Source organism: Cupressus sempervirens, chromosome 5, assembly GCF_028749045.1.
Source record: "Cupressus sempervirens isolate cs-2001-9-10 chromosome 5, ASM2874904v1, whole genome shotgun sequence".
Classification (NCBI taxonomy): domain Eukaryota; kingdom Viridiplantae; phylum Streptophyta; class Pinopsida; order Cupressales; family Cupressaceae; genus Cupressus; species Cupressus sempervirens.
This window is the reverse complement of record NC_143122.1, coordinates 562,794,586-562,813,236: the sequence shown is the minus strand read 5'-3', so window position 1 is coordinate 562,813,236 and position 18,651 is coordinate 562,794,586.

Below are 18,651 nucleotides of genomic sequence, written 5' to 3'. Positions count from 1 at the left end.
AATGAATGTCTAGTAACAATGAGACAAGTCTATAGGTTCTTATTAAGCCTCTGGAAAATGTATGAGGAGAGGAATAAATTGATTTCCCAATAGTACAGACAATAAAATATTCAAGATATCAACTCTGGTGCCCATGTCCCATGAACTAAATAGGTACATCAAATATTTTTTTAAAAAAAAAATAGAATATACAAATTATGAAAGAATGTTATGACAATGCCAGCCATCTGACTTGACTACATGTCACAATCTATAATCAAAACAATAATACTTGAAAAGAGATGAATTAATAATTATTATATTAGTACATACTAGCTAAACATATAGATATAGATATAACAATAATGATAATATACTCCCTAATCTAGTTGGAAAGTACCCACATATCCTATGATGTAAAATATATATAAATATAAATAAACAAAAGAATAATCAAAATGTCTACACTCTTGCAAACCTATCCCAAGGGTGATATGACCTTGGTATTAAACCGTGATGTCCCATCTCTCACGTGGGAGGGAGCCCCACTAAAATTACCTAAGGCACTCTCATTAGTGCTAGAACACATATAAGGCAGAGGTCACTAATATGACAATGTATTAGTTGATGAAAAAGGCTGATGTGACCTTGGCTTTGGTTAATGCACCAACTCCTCCCAAACGCATAACAACTTCCCCTCTTAAAATGTGCCGCCTTGGGAATCCTTCCTAGGCAATATAAGCTAATAGTTTAAAACTTTATTCAAATTTGACTTAATTCTGACAAAGTTAGAAAGCCCTTACTTGTCATTGGGTGATTCCCTAAAAGTGCAACATGGCACATCTACCCACCTAAACCTGTCGCCCATGTCTACTTCCATCAAATAAAGTGCTTGGGAGTCGTATCACTAGGCGGCCCATGTTGGAGATTGTTATAAAAATAAAACAAAACTTGTGCCTAGCGCTAGACAAGACACCTCGCGCAGTTCAATGGGATGTACCTCTGACTCCATGTCAGATTCCCCCTCCCTTGAGCGCCTCAACTTGGTAATTTGGGAGGAAACGCCTAGAGTTATGGAAATTTCTTTTTAGAGAACTTAGGTTGTTAGTATTGATCTTGTATTATTAAATCATGTTAGTTAAAGTTTAGTGCTTAACTTAATTGTTATTAAATTGCTTGCTAACAAACTTAGTGTTAATTTATTTACTAATAGATCATTGGGTTTTCTAGAAAATAATAATTTAGTAGTGTTTGAATTATTGGTTATTAAGTCATGTTGTTTTACACTTTTGGGAATTATAAGTTTTAGGTATTATGTGGAGGTAATGTTGTTCTTTTAGGGATAATATAAGTTATATTAAGATTTGAAATTTACATTACCATTAAAATAAATAAATAAATTATATTTATATATATAATAAGTATAAGCTTGCATTATTATTTTTAATAACAATATTTTAATAAATCAATACACTAAAGCAATTGACAATAATGAAGCTTTAGTAAATTTGATTAAAAGACTACCTTGCCAAGTAAGTTGAACACTAGCTTCTGGTGGTGATAAGACACACTTAAATTGTCAATTGTAAGCTCTATGTCATAGGGACACATGTATACAACAATGGCAATAAAGTTAGCAAGTAAACAATTGAAAATTAAATAATTATAGATAACTAAATCATGAGTTAACCTAGTAGTCTCGCACTATAGAGATAAAGTTGAATGCAGTAGTTGTAATGCTAATAACAAAAGCATACTTAAGAGAAAATAATAATAAATGATAAAAATAATAATAAATTAATTCAAAAGAAAAAAAAAAAAGTAGTTGTATTTTTTTTACCTTGCTAGTTTAGGGCATGACAAAAGGAAAGCATTTTCTACGAGAATGCTCATTGGATACTATTGAATTTTTTGCTATATGTGATGGTTCACATGTTACAAAGACTTGTAAAATTCTCTTTGATAGAAAATACAAGGTAGTAGAAACTGAACAAGATTTAAACTATGTTGGGTAGAGGAATCAAAATTAGGGACCATATGGAGGAAGAAATAATTGGAATAATCAAATCCTATGGAATAATCCAAACCAATGGAACAACTCTAGTTGGAATAATTAGAACAACCAATCCTCAAACATGCCTTTGGGACAACAACCTCCTTGGCAACAAAACCAACCTCCTTTGCAAAACCCAAAAAATTAATGGCAACCTATCCAACATCAGAATCCACAATGGAAACATAATCATAACTTTAATAAGCAGTGGACACCAAATATGATTCCCTTTAAAAATAAACCAAATGAGCGAGTAAATAAACCTCAAATACCTTTCCAATCAGTGCCTAATCCAAGGAATAGAAAAACCGATGTTGTTAATAAAAATCCTCCTGGTCTTAACTTCATAGAGGTTATTGACATACATTTAAGAAACATAACTATTCATGTATCAACTTGTGTCAAACCTCAAGAAAAATAAAATTCTGAAAAAACCAATAAACCCCTAATAAATAAGCCTTAGGAAGATCAGACTGAGTCAAGAAATGGACCCTACCCTCAAAGGTTTAAAGATCAAGAAGCATGTGATAATTCAAAGGAAGATCATGAAGATATATTGAACTCTCAATTGTTGAAGGAATTGAAGAAAATTAACATTGAAATCCCACTTCTACAAGCTATCAAGGATATTCCTAAGATCAGACAATTGATTAAAACATTGTGCATAAAGACTCCTAGATGAAAGAAAAAAATGTCTTCCATAGTCCAAGTTGGAACTAACATCATAGATGTTTTATCTTCGAGACTCCTACCACAAAAAATTAGTGATCCAGGGAAACCTATTATTACTTTAAAGATTGGACAAACATAAGTTAAGAATTTCTTGATTGACTTGGGAGCAGCAATTAACATAATTATAGCTGACATAACAAAGTCCTTACGACTTACAAACATACAACCCACATCTATTGTGTTAATGTTAGCTAATAATTCTAATACTCAATCAGAAGGGAGCCTAGAAGAAATAATAGTGAATATAGAAATATGGGATTATCTTGTTGACTTTTAGTCTTAAAAGAAAGAGGGGAAGATATAGAATATCCCATAATTTGGGGACATCCTTGGCTTGCAATAGCAGTATCTTTGATAGATTGTCGATTAGGAAGCATGAAAATGTCAAATGGATTAAAACAAAAGGAATTATCAATATTTCTAGTAGAAAAACCAATACTAACACAAAATTACCCCTTATGGGTGCATGAGGAGAAAGAAGATGATGAAAATGAGGTAGTACATTTGGAAATGATAACAGTAAAGGAACATTTCAGATAATTTCAAGAAATCATTTTAAATGATTTGAGAAAAGAGAAGGGAAAAATGGTAACCAACAACAAAGTGAACAAGAAAATATGTTTTTACATTATCCTCATCAAAACATATGCCCTCTAAACTCATTGATAAAAGAATTTCAAGATGAGAGTAATTGAACAAACCAAATTTACTTACAAAAAGACAAACCTCTCATAATTAATGCACATTTAACATGGACTTAGGATAAGAAACTCAAACATGTGTTGAGATAACATACTCCAACATTTTCTGAGGATTACAAGGATATGTGTGGTATACATCCTAAAGTTTGTATGCACCATATTTACACTAAAAATGTTAAGCCAATCATACAAGGACAACGAAGGATAAATCTAGCTTTAAGAGAATTCATCAAAGAAGAGATTGAAAAGCTACTAAAAGTAGGGTTTATTTATCCAATATCAGATAGTCAATGGGTGTCTCCATTAGTTATTGTCTGAAAAAAATGGAAAATAGAGAATATGTGTTGATTATAAAGAACTCAATGAGGCTACTAAATAAGACTACTTTCCATTACTCTTTATTGATCAAGTTTTGGATAATCTTGCTAGAAGCAATTACTTTTCCTTCTTGGATGGGTTTAGTGGCTATAATCAGATCTAGGTAGGTCCTAATGATCAAGATAAGACTACATTCACCTACCCATGGAGTACATATGCTTATAGAGTTTTACTATTTGGGTTATGCTATGCTCTAGCTATATTTCTAAGAGCAATTCTTGCAATCTTTGCAGACCTTACAACTTCTTGTGTAGAAGTTTACATGGATGATTTTACAATTCATGGAAAAAATTTGATGAAGCTTTTGAAAGTTTGGTCAAGGTGTTAAAAAAATTTGAAGATCATAGACTATCTCTTAATCATGAGAAATGTTCTTTAATGATGCAGGAAGGCATTGTGTTGGGACATCACATTTCAAAAGGATTAAAAGTTGATCCTAGTAAAATTGAGATAATTCAAAAAAATTCACACCTGGAAATCAAACTGATGTAAGAAGATTTTAGGTCATGCAAGGTACTATAGATGGTTTATAGAAGGATTCAGCAAAATGGCAGGACCTCTATTTAACCTACTAAAGAAAGATTTAGTCTTTGAATGGACAAATGCTTGTCAAATTGCTTTTGAAAACATTAAACAATCATTAATGACTACTCCTATCATTAAAGAACCAAATTGGAAAGAACCTTTTTGTATTCACATAGATGCATCAACTTATGAAATTGGAGTTGTCTTGGGACAAAAGGATGAGGAACATAACATGCATGCAATCTATTACATTAGCAAAAACTTGAGTCCTCCTGAGAAAAATTATACAAGAATTGAAAAAGAGTTTCTTGTTGTAGTATATGTTATAAATAAATTTAAACATTATATGATAGGACATAAGGTGTTCATTCACATTGATCATTCTTTGTGGGAGGAAGGATTAAAAAATGGCTATTGTTGTTACAATAATTTGTTATAACTATTGTTGACAAAGAATGAAAAATAATGTTGTTTCAAATTTCCTCTCACAAATGGTTTTGTAGGGAAAAGATGAACCAAGTAATGACATATTTCTAGATGAACATTTTTTTTCTATTTCTATGCATTCACTTTAGTTTGCAGATATTGCTAACTATCTAGTAACACGAAGATGTCCAATGCACTTTACAAAACTTCAAAATAAAGAAACTAATTAGTGAAAGCTCCAGGTATGTATGGATTGAAGGATTTTTTCTTAAACATTTCCCTGATCATGTACTCTAAAGATGTGTGTAGGAAAAAAATGCAATGACATCATTTATGCTTGTCACAATACTCTAGAATTAGGCTATTATTCAGTTGTCTATATAGTCCAAAATATTTTAGGATAAGGTTATCTTTAGCCTACAATGACCAAAGATGTCACATCCTATATAGAGCACTTTGATGAATATCAGAGAATGGAAGACTCACTTCCACAATGGAAATTCATTTTCAGCCTTAGATGGTTTTGGAACCATTTGAGAAATGGGTGATTGACCTCATTAGAATAATCACTCCATCTTCAAAAGGGAGTCATGATATTTTGGTAATTACAAACTATATGACTAAATGGTCAAAAGTGAAAGCACTTCCAATAGCACATGAGGAAAGAATTGCAAATTTTCTATACAAAAACATATTCCTAATATTTGGAGCACCAAGAATAATTATTTCTAATTAAGGACCTCAATTTATGTCAAGAATGATGGATTTATTAATGAATAAATATCAAATAACTCATAGGAAATCATCTCCCTACCATCTGCAAGGTAATGGTTAGATCGAGGTGACAAACTAAGAGCTAGAAAATATTCTAACTAAATTAGTAACAACAAATAAATAAGACAGGTCAAATTGAGTCGATGAAGCAATATGGGCTTACAATATGACATGGAATACAACTAATAGATTCTCACCATATGAATTGGTCTATGGGAAAACAACACTCATGCCCATAGAATTCCAATACCAAACATTGAGAATGGCAAGAGAGTTAGGAATTTCATTAACTCAAGTTGAAAAAGAAAGAATTCAACAATTAAATTGGTTGGATGAAATGAGATCAAAAGCATTGCTACATACAGAAATAATTTGATCACAAAGAAAAAATTTGCGTGATTATTAAGATTAACTTGAGATAGAAATAATAGTTACATGCAAATATAACCAATACTAGAAATAATAGATTGCACAGAAGAGAACACAACACACCAAGATTTAACGTAATTCACCCAATCTCTAGGCTACTTCCACCAACTGCAAGTCCAATATTATTATTATCTAGTGATTTCAACTTGATTACAATCTATAATCCCCTACAACTCAATATTGCCACAAGAACCAATTTTTGCATCACACCTTATGAAAATCCCTAATCCTAAGCCTTTTTATACAAGTTTTTTACCGCTTACAAAATTAGGGCTAGAATAATAGAAAAATAGTAGCTGACACCTTTTATAATATAAGGTCATTTTTGGCTTCAAGGGTGCTACCCCGAAAAACCCTTACAAGGGCATTGCCTCTCAACCCCACCATGTACTACGAAAGGGAGTGCACATAGGGCATTACCCCCAAACCCTCGTAGAAATAATGTGGGGAGGAAACTATGCTAAATGAACCTCTAAGTATGATTAGGATCCACATCACAACAATCTCCCATTTGGAGACTAATCAAACTCCACAACAATAACCTCTCACTTGGAGATTAATCATAGCACTACTAAACATGTAGCTCCCACTAGAATATCAAACCACCCTGGACTCTATTGTTCTTTTATTTTGTTTACTCAAGAAGACCAACCAAAGCTAAAGAGGACTTCAGCTTCTCCCTTGTCACTACCTTTGTAAACATATTTGTTGGATTGTCATCTGTATGTATCTTATCCATCTTTAACTGTCCATCATCCAAAATTGACCGAGTGAAATAGTACAACAACTATATATGTTTTGTCTTTGAATGTAGAGCTGAATTCTTTGCAAGTTGAATGCCACTCTAGCTATTTTTAAACTTATAGTTACCCTCTATGGATGTCCCAACTCTTTCATGAAGAATTGAAGCTATATCATCTCCTTGGTTGACTCTATAGTAGAAACATACTCTGCCTCTGTACTGGATAAAGCATCAACCTTCTGTAACCTAGAAACCTAGTTCATGGCTACCTTACCAATAGTAAATACATAACCTATAGTACTCTTCCTAGTATAAATATCCCCTCACAAATCTAAGTCAACATATCCCTGTAAATCAATAGTAGATCCCCCAAGATGTAAACACATACTAAATGTTCAATTCCTAATGCTCAATTCCTAGATGACTCATATACCTACTAATGACTCCCACTACATGTGCAATATCTAGCCTTGTACATACCATAGCATACATCAAGCTTCCTATAGTTGAAGCATAGGGTACCTTGGACATCTTATCATCCTCTTCTTGTGTCTTTGGACACATCTCCTTAGTCAACTTCAAATGACCAAGCAAAGGTGTGCTGACAGCTTTAGCATTCTCCATAGAGAAATGTTGCAACACTCTCAACATAATTAGCCTGAGATAACACCAATTTCCTATTCTTCCTATCTCTACAAATCTTCATACCAAGGATTTGTTTTTCTAACCCCAAATCCTTATAGAAAATGCATGTGCTAACTAGCATTTTAGCCTCTTAATGTGATCCATGTTAGACCCAGCTTCAAGCATATCATCAACATATAAACATAAAATAATGTATTTTTCATCACCCAACGTCATAAAATAAACACAATTATCAAAATGACACCTACTATATACATGCCCATGCATAAAATTGTCAAATTTTAGATACCATTGCCGAGGTGCTTGCTTCAAGCCATATAAAATTTTCTTCAATCTGCACACCAAGTTCTCCTTACCTTTGACCTCAAATCCTTGTAGCTGATCCATATATCTATTCATCTAAATCACCATGAAGAAATGCTATTTTAACATTAAGCTACTCCAAATGCAAATCTTCAGTAGCCACAGTATTTAAAATAGTGCGAATAGAAGTCATCTTAACAACAAGAGAAAATATCTCATCAAAATCTATGCCTTTTTTTTGTACAAATCCTTTTACCACTAACCTAGCTTTAAATCATTTCTTACCTCCATCCTCTTCTTTCAACTAGTAAAACCATTTATTCTACAAATCCCTTTTACCTGCAGGAAACTTGCATAAATCCCAAGTCTTATTTTTCAGCAAAGAGTCCATTTCTTCTTTCATTCCATACTCCTACTAAATCTTAGTATCCACTTGCACAACTTCATCATAAAATTTAGGTTCACTAGCATCAGTAAGTAAAATAAAGTACAAGGAAGGAGAAAATATTTTTGGGGGTTTGCTTATCCTTGTTGACCATCTAATATTTACTGGGGTGTGTGGTATTTGTTCTTGCAGTTGTTGCAGATCATGAGGAATTGTTGGAACCTCAACTTTTGGAGTATCATCTAACACTATATAATCATCTTCTTTCTTCTCATGTGTTGCAATATATCTTTGTACAACACTTTCTCATTGAATATGACATCCCTGCTTCTTACGATTTTACGATTTTTAAAATCTCAAAGCCTATAACCAAATTCATTAATGTCATATCCAACAAATATACATTCTTTGACTTAGCTTCTAGCTTCGTTCTTTTTTTAGAATCTATATGAGCAAATGTTTCACAACCGAAGGTATTGAGAAGAGAATATGGCATGAATATCCAAAGACACTTCCTTTCAGAATGGACTTCAAAGAAATTGCCCAGAGTGGTGATAAAACTAAAGTATATAGGAGCAATTTACAATAATTTGTTTGGGATTATATAAATGTAGTCAACTACATTACATTCCAAGCTCATAGTGGCATAAGAGAAAGTATAACTCTATTCCACCCCAGATTAGACAGAGAGAACCAATGTCCTCGTACAATTTCATTTGGTCACAAAATAGAGTGAGGGGAATTTGTCAAGTTATTGAGTCACAAAAAAAAAGATGGATAGGAATGAGGTTCATACTTCCATTAATCATTTTCCTTATTCTGCAATTCAATTTTTCAAAAAAAATAGAGGGATACAACTTGAGAGATTTGAGGCATGGCATTATCATTACCAACAATTATCAGCATGAAAGAGCATATCTTGCATACAATTTTATGGAAGTCTATCTAAATGTTCATTTGAAAGAGGGAAATAGGGACCTTCCAGATCCACCATGATGAGGACATCATTTGAATTAGGGAGGGGAGAAATGATAGGCATCAATTAATACATCTTTTATTCCTATTTTCAATAACCTAAAAGACATCTTTTGAAAGTTAATGTGTGTAAGTAATAGGAATTATATGCATTTGTACTTAGGTTATTGACTTTTAAAGTTAATTTTGAACTAATGGATTAATGTTGATATTTGGTTGATAAATGTATATTTTTCTTTCATCAATTTGAATTAGATTGTGTAAATCTATGATATTTTTATACATTCTACCATTTCCAAGATGCTCACATATTTTAAGGTGAGATATTTGGGGAGAGATCAAACTATATACACCAAGAGATTCTATCAACTAAAGAACTACATGAAAAATTTGAAGAAAATGATTAGTCAACTAGAGCATGAATGTGTATTTCATGGATGACTGACACACATTTGATAGACTTATTCTAGCAACAAGAACTCATAGTCCTTTTTTGTTTTGGTCAATCTTGAACATTCAAATTGTTTTTTTTCTTTCTTTTTGAAATAAGGAATTTTATATATTTCATTGCTACTCTATTCTAAAGGGGAGAGCATCACTACTCTATTCAAGTATGCAAGTTTTTAATAGTTTACTTGATAAGAGGGAATTAGTTAAAATGTTGATAGTTTAGGAAGCTAGTTTATAAATTGTGTTAGTATTTCATGGTTGTAGGAAAAGCTTAATTTCAGACTCAACATAGAAGCTTAGATAATGGAAGAAATCATTTTGAACCTTATTTGTGTTTTAAATGTATTACAAATGGAATTCATTTTACCCAAATGGATCATAATGGTAAAGTAGATTCTACCATAATATTTTAGAAAATTTCTTATTCCTTTTCATAGAAATTTTTTTCTTCTTTGCTAGTATAGAATGTGTTAAAATAGGAATACAATTTAAATTGATAATTTTCCATTGATAAAGACATGGTGAAAGTTGATAAAGATTTTTTAGAATTAGATTATTTGTTGCAATTGTTCAATTAAAGCATATTCCTCATTAGTTAGGATCCTTTCTTTTTGGTGAGGTAATTTTTTATTAGATTAGATAGAACCTCTACTATTATTTTAAAATCAGTAAGATAGGAAAGAAACATGTTAGGAATTCATTTTGAGTTAAAAAATAGGAGTAAGTAATAACTTTAGAAGAATTCTTAGGAGAGTTCTAGATTGCTCTAGATTAAGTCAAAAATACAAGTCAGTAACTATTTATAGTACAAAAATCTCCAATCATTTAAGTCCATTGAATGATCCTTATAGAAAACAACCTTCTACACACCTTGGTTGACATTTGAATGAAAAACTAAATGATGCAAATTGACAGTACAACGATTTTGCACATCAATAGTCAGCAAAGATTCTAACTGAAATGCATAGTGGAGTATGTGGAGGCTATTTTATGGCTAAAACAATAGCTCATAAAGTGATTAGGGTTGGACTCTAGTGGCCAACATTATTCAAGGATCCACATAAACTTGTAAAGAAATGTGATGCTTGCCAAAGATTCACAGGCAAGTTGAATTTCTTTGGCAACTTACCATTAAGACTAGTAGAGGTGCAAACACAATTCCAATAGCTCATTCATCGATTTTGGTAGCAATATATTATTTTACAAAATGGGTTGAAGTGATCCCCACCAAAAGAGAAACTAGTAAAGTGGTGATGGATTTTTTTATCTTAAATAACATTATCATCAGATTTAGTTATCTAGAAAGTATTATCATAGATAATTCTATATGCTTCAGATCAGAAGAATATGAAAAAAATTGTGAGAAATATAGCATTACAAGATCTACATTATCCTCAAGGGAATGGGCAAGTAGAATCTAGTAATAAAAGCATGTTGAAAATCATTAAAAGGATTTTGAATGAAAATAAGAAGGCTTGGGATTCCAAGTTACCCTTAGCAATATGGGAAGACAGAGTAATAGTGAAGAAAGCAATAGGTTGTACACTTTACAACTTAGTTTATGGAATACAAGCCAAATTGCCACATAACAACCTACATGGGATGTATAAATTTATCCAACAATATGATGATGATGTAATAGATGAAATGAAAATAAGACTTGATGAGATTCTACAACTAGATGAAACTAAAAGGGAGGCTTCTGTAAGAAATGCAAAATTGTAATTACAAATAAAATATTTGTATGATAAAAGGGCATGAGAAAGGATATTTGAATCAAAAGAATTAGTACTACTTTGGAATGCTAGAGTGGAGGATAAGAGTAAACATGGGAAATTTGATCCCATTTGGCTTCATCCATATTTAATTCATGAAAAATGGGGACAGGATTCATATTTCATCAAAGAGCTATCAGAAGATATTCTGAAATTGCTTGTTCATGGATAATTTCTGAAGAAGTGCTTTTTTTGAAGGTACTTTCTATTCCATGAATAGTAGTTTAGGGTTCCTATACATCTATAAATACTATATATTTTGTAAATTTGTTGTGTTCTTCTCCTAATTTAAGTAGGCATTGCTCTCTAAGTAGTTACCATCTTCTCTAGTATGTGGTCTGCTCTTCTAGAAATGTTGAATTCTTAAATGGATGCATGTTATCCATTGTCCCCAGATAGAGCCACTAATGGCATGTATTTTTACCATTGTAAAAATTTGAAAAAAAAAACTATGAAAATTAAGTAGATGTTTACAATTAGGGTTTCCATTTATTTTGGTTGCATAGAGGTTTAGTAGAGAAACCCTAAAATTCTAACTCGTGTCCTAGGTTGGGTAAGATTTCTAATTCACCTTTTATAACTCAAGGTTATGTTAAAATGTCTAATCATATCATTCACCTAGTCAAAAAAATAATCCAAGATCTGACTTTAATTCTCCTAAGTCATATGTCCTAACAAGAGTTTATAAAGCATAATGAGTATATTTAATATTCCCTCCCAATCTCATGATCAAGTTTGAGTGTAGCATCATAAAGGATATTTTAATGTGTTATGACCCTACATCTAGAGGTTCAAATGTATCATCGTAAGAGAATTTGGAAAAGGAAACATTGTGCTTTGATCATATGCCTAGGGTTGTAATCATAAGATCATAGGATTATTTGATAAAAGTAAAAATGAGTCCCGAACATATGTTCTAAAAGTTGAGCAAAGAATCATAAATCTATTCCTCAAAGGTAAAAGTTTCTCTCAATCTTACGATATAAAGGTCAAGTGTAGCATTGTAGGTAAAAATGCTTATGTTGAAAATAAGTCATGATGATACACTAAGAGGCAAATCATAGAAGAAAAGGTCATATTGTAAGGGTCACCCCAAGAAATACTTTGGTCTCAAGTATAACTACATAAATATTTTTCAATTAAGATAATAGGTCTCTTGAACATATGATTCAAAGGCCAACATAAGGGCATAAGTGTGTTTTAAAATGTATTCAATGCTACAACTAATGGTTAATCATAACATCGTAAGGTCCATTTCAATGCATCCCAAAGTTACGGTTGAAGGTGAGCATTAGAATGGAGGTCTATTTCCAAAAGGTTATGACACCACGTTGAAGGTTGCTAATAGTTAAGTGTAAGATCATAGCTAAAAGAGATTTTGATAGTTAAAGTTCTTGACTATCTAATAATTAGTTGTAGAGCATAAGATTGCATAAAGTGACCTCACAGGATATTTAAAATATTAGGGTTATCAACCAATCCAAATTTTTGGCATAAAATAAGAATGTTAAGCTGGCTGTAAATGTCACCAAAAGTTTGAATTAAAATTCTAACTATAAAATTTGAATCCTCATGCATGTAGGCATTTAATGAAATAAATGAAGTTGATGGAGCATGTCCTTACATAAAGATATTCTCTATAACTAAAAAGGTACCAGTTGCCAAAGCCATAATGGTTGTTGACTTGCAAAATGCTTGAATTTTCAGATTGTTGAAGTATTTCTTGAGAATTATAGTTTTCAGAGCTTAGCTGCAAAGAAAAAATGTCAAAAATAGGAGGTAATGAGGCACAATATAAAGAGTTGGAGATAGTTCAAGCATCATCTTTGAAAATAGGCAAAACATAGTAGAGGAAGCCAAATAAGTATGTAGATGAGTGGGCTTGGCTCCTACCAGGATCATCAAATATAATCTCTACAAATGACCATAGTTTTTTTTATCCCTTCATATATTGAAAAGATGCCATCTCCCCAAATACAAATGGGTATGAATTGTTCATGTTCTTCTATAGTAACATATTCAAGAAGCCACCATCCTTGAACCCATGGAGGAGAAACTTGGAAAAACTTATTTTTCCTGAGGTATATATGGATGTGGAATTTTTCAAAGACTAAAAGCATCATACCCCTACAACCAAGTCTTTCCACAAGCACGATGGGAGCATTCTATGTACATTGGATAGTACATCCTTCATTGAGGCTTTTGGACTTGAAGGGCAAATGAGTGTGGAAGTAGATATCTAGGACTTCTAAGAAAAAATTGAGATGAATGTTAGATTTTATACTAGTAAGGTGATGATTCATCACATTCCATTAGAGTTGAAATCAATAGGATAAATTCCTAAGAAAGTGGATAAGAAGCTGCCAATTCATAAATTCATAAATTATATGCAAAGTATAATATACGGTTTCCTTAAGAAGCTTGGAAATGATGGATCAAACATGGTGTATGGAGGACCCTATCTTATGGCATTGAAAATTCAAGATCAATTCCCAAAAATTGAATATGATTATGTCAAGTACACCATTGAGAAGATGCAAGAACTCGTTATTTCTACCTAGAGGTGGCAATTTCAAAATTTCAATTTCCATCACTACTCATGGTTGATGCATGTAATCTTGTACAAAAATGTTGGCTACTTCAATATTAATTTCATTGATCAGACATCAAACCTAGATGGATACTTCCGATGAAATTGTGGACTCAGGTATGGGACAGACATTACCCTTATTCTAGTCTTGTTTCATTTTTTAATTATTTCAGCTCTATTGTCATGAGAATTTTGGGTGCCCTACTAGATAGGCACCCTAAACTTTTAAGGAGAATATTGAGGCTTGCATGATTAAAAGATGATGCCAAATTAGACCATAACTAGGCGGTGCCTTTTTTTCAACATGTTTTAGTTATGAGATTCTATGCATGCCCACAACCCCCACATATACTACCAAAGTATATACCTCTTAGGTTGGGGCTAATAGATTGTTTAAGATAACTTATTATGATTGATAAGGAGTATTTAGGCCCTAAACTACATAAAGGAAAATTATTATGTAGATGCTTCAAGATTGGGGATTTCACTGTAGGGAAAGAATCAATTGACCAAATTCATAAATAGATTAGGCACTACAAGCTATCTTCTACCCCATACATTATTTATGACCCTAAGAGTGTGGTCAGAAATATAATAAAAGAAATAAGAAATTACACTCTCCCTAATAATAAATAACTACCTTAGGAAGACATAATTAGAAATAATCTAAATAAAAGTGATGTGGAGGATATGCTGACAAAGTTTAAAGATATTTAGAGGGTAGAGAAGGAGATGAAGAAAAAGGACACAAGTTTTGAAGGGTTTTTCTCAGAGGTTGCCTATCCTTTTAGGTTGGAGGAAATGTTGCAGAATTACTATCATATAATGTCTCAATAGCCACATGATTTGGGAGAAGAAGATAGGGTGAATCCAAATTCCTCTGAGCCATATGTAGAATTGGAGGAAGAAGAGGATTAGCCTAAAGCATCTTCCTAGGTGGCTAAGCGAAACAAAAGGCAAAAAATTGTCCACATGCCTAAGAAAGTAAAAGAGAGGAGATTGTGACTGATGCTTGGTAAGAGCTAGTATTTTGTTGATATGAGACAAAGTTTCATACAGGAGAGAGTCAAGGTAGCAAATAGCTCATTGATAGATTTACAGTTGACTGTAGGGAGGCTAGATGATAGGATCATGCAAGCTGAATTTTTTTTAGAAGATGATGATTTAATTAAGTCTACAAAGTTCAAAAAACCTTCTATATAAGGTGAAACAAAGTGAATTGACTTTCATGTTGAAGTAAGGGGAGAGTGAAGAATAGGCAAAGGAGCTTATATAAAAGCTTTTGGCCTATGATCCAGATAGTGAGACTTTGACAATTAATGAGGAAAGAGACCTTGTGTAGAGAAGTGGCATGTTGTTGGTACCAAGGTGGGATTTGAGAATAGTCTTTGTACTACACCAAATTAGAAGACAAGATAAGGAAATTTCTTGTGAAACCTTTGGTGAACAAGGCCTACAAAGAGGCTCAAGTTTCAAAATACATAGCAAGACATTAGTTGTGTTATTTGTTTCAACATAGTTGAGACAAATAACCCTAGGCTTATGGATGTTAAAGACACATCCCAAGGTGGTACCATTACATGGACCTTGGACTCTACTACTAGTAGTGAAATTTCAAGTGCTTTGAAGCACTTTTCTTTCATGAATGATGCTAAAGTAGGGAAGATTAAAGATCAACTTGCTCAAACCTTTAGAGAATACATTGACACAAGGAATCTGTATGAGGAAGAACTCAAAAAAAGTTATACATTTGAACAAAGGGTAAAGGAGCTAGAAGAGAATGTACAAGGGCTGGAAAATGAAATTGCTACATGGAAGGAACAACTCAAAGAAATGGAGCAAAGCAAAACTAAAATGAGGATTGATGAAATAGAAGAAGTCACTGAAAAAAGTTCTCCCTTGACATAGGACAAAGCAGTGGGAACTAAGAAAGTAGTTTCTATGGAGACAGAGGCTCCTATCCAAGATAACCAACTTAAGGTAAGTGCACTTAAGGGAATGTTGAATCATAGGGTGGAAGTATTGAAAATGATATCCCAAAATTTCCATGGTGTTTTGATATCCTTGGAAAGTGAAAATAATACATGAAATGAAGCCCTAACATGGTTATCCCCCTATTTTCAATCAATGGGGCCCATCTATTCAATTCTTTGACAGATTGATTATTCTGACAACTAAGAAGCCAAAACTACGAAACAAAATTTTCACAGTGAAGAAGCCTTGGAAGTAGTTAAAGAATTGACATTTTTTCACAAGTAAATTACAAGTGATACAAAGTAAAATGAAGATAATGAGTGAAAGTGTTGATAAATTTATTCCTTCCATTATTGAAAATGACAATAAGCTAAAAGATTAGCAGGAGTGGTTGACATCTTTTTTTCACATTTTCACATTGGAAAATGTTGTAAAAATATTTGATGGAAATTTTGATGAAGCTCTCTTCTATGAGTTGATTGATGCTTTGTTCAAAGTATAAGTTGACATCAACCAATTTGTGGTTGAATCAAGAGCTATTATAGATGCAAAATGGAGAAAGTTTGTTGGTGATTTGGAAACTATGAGAGCTATTGATTGGCCAATAAAGAGGGATATACATGTCTGGGAGGAAATTGGAGAGATCAAGGCTCTACATAAGAGAAGTAGTTAGAAGACAGCTGATGAAGGCAATAAAGACAAAATAGAGGAAGGAAAAATATCATAACAAAGTGTCTTATCTTTGTTTGTACTTGATGTGGATACCCCTACATTTAAAACAAAGACTATACTTGAATATCATATATGCTAGCTATCATTTTTTAGCTACTTTTCATATCTCTCAAGTGCAGAGAATGTTTATAACTATTTTTGTCTTCTTTCTATCTTGTTTTGATGTCATTTTTTGACATGTGTCTTCCCAATCTATAGCTTGTTGCAATCCTTATTCTATAAAAGGGTTCCAAGATTGGGAAGAAGGGTCTGAATTCTCTTTTTTGTGATGAAATATATTATTTGAGTCAATCTAGGATTTTTGTGTTAAGTATTGATGTATTTAACTATTTTCTATAAAAGTTTTACATTAATGGAAGTCTAGTTTTAGTCTTGTATATTTGTCATAAATATCATATTAGAACTATGATGATTCTCAAATAGATTAATACAAGAAGTGTTGCAAGATATCTATGTCTCAAAATTATGTATCCATTTTCATGCTTTTGTGATTTTGAGAATGGATGAACAAGTTTCATTTTATTCAAATGCAATTTAATGAGTTGTAAATCATTTCAGAGTTGCTTTTAGTTCAAAGAATAAAGTGTTTCTATGGAATGATGGGATTATTTAGGGTATGAAAAGGATATGATAAGTATAGGATTTGGAGGTCAATAGTTGATGCATTTAATTACAAGCCAATTAAATTTATTCAAATATTGACTAATATGACTCTGTTTTGACAATGGATGATGGCACTAGTCTTTAGGTTGAAGAATAAAGAAATGTCAATCTTATCTTAGCATGAACATATTTTTATAAATCAAAATTAGTAAGAATTACTATCATAATTGAATGTAAAATTGGTCATTACTTGTTGCATGAACCTGTCAAGTTCATTATTGGCTATTATTGACTTGTCATTTATTTTGAAATTTCAAGAAGTTTCAAGACCAAATTTTTTGAGAAGGGTTTGTATTACAGAGCATTATTTATAAAAAGCATAAAATCCTTATGTGGACCCACCTTGGTTTAGCAGAGCCTAAAGTGTAGGAAGCATAAATGCTTTGATAAGTTGGTCCAGACCCAAGTAGTATATACCAAGCATGGGAAGTAGCTAAACCCTAGGTATCATGTTATTTGTTGTCTCTTGGTGTTAATGTTAAATCTGTTAAATCATAAACCAATAACATACATGTGCATGTGTGCTATGTGCACAACATGCATAATTTGCTAAATGATCTATCCTTAATAGACCAACCTAGATGCACACACTATGCACTTGGGGTACATGCGCAAGTGCACATCTCAAACACAATAGGGCTTTTGACAGTTTTCTTTATTTTGGTCATTTTTTTGCTAGTTACGTTGTTCCTATAAGAACATCTTGGGTTTCCTCATTAATAATATAGTAACATTTGTCTTTTGTGCAGCTAAATGGCATCATCTTCATCTTCTATGACTACAAATATTGCACCCATATCGGTAGCTTTCAATATTACAGAGTACCAAAGAAGTCTAGATTCAGGGATAAACACTCAGAGATCTAGGATACCAAGTTAGGGAATATCAATTAGAATGAATTCCTACTATTGTAAAATAAGCCCAAGGAATGATCAGCGATGGTGTTAGTATTGATTAGGAGTAGGGTAGTGAACATGTCCTCTCATTTAGTATTCATCTAGTCATCTAAATTAATAATGACTCTAGCACACCACTATGTACTAGCAAAGAAAATGGTCAAAAGAGTAATAGGAGAAATGGTACTAGATATAAGACCATGAAATATCAAGAAGGTCTTTTATCTACCAAGGGTGGATTGCTATTTTTAGATTACTTATGACATGGAAAATTGATGGTATAGGGAAAAAGAGTCAGAAGCAAGAGAGATGGTATAGGGAATGTACATCATTACTAGGTCACCATTGAACCAAAGATGTGGGAAGGTTGACATGACCTGAGGATACATAATTGATGATATTGGATACTCTATAGTCCTTTTGAGTAGAGTCATGGGCCTCCCTATAGCAAGTCACCTAGAAACCTATATCATAAATTTTATAGAAACCATTAGGATAGGAAGGATGCTAATTGATTGGGCTAC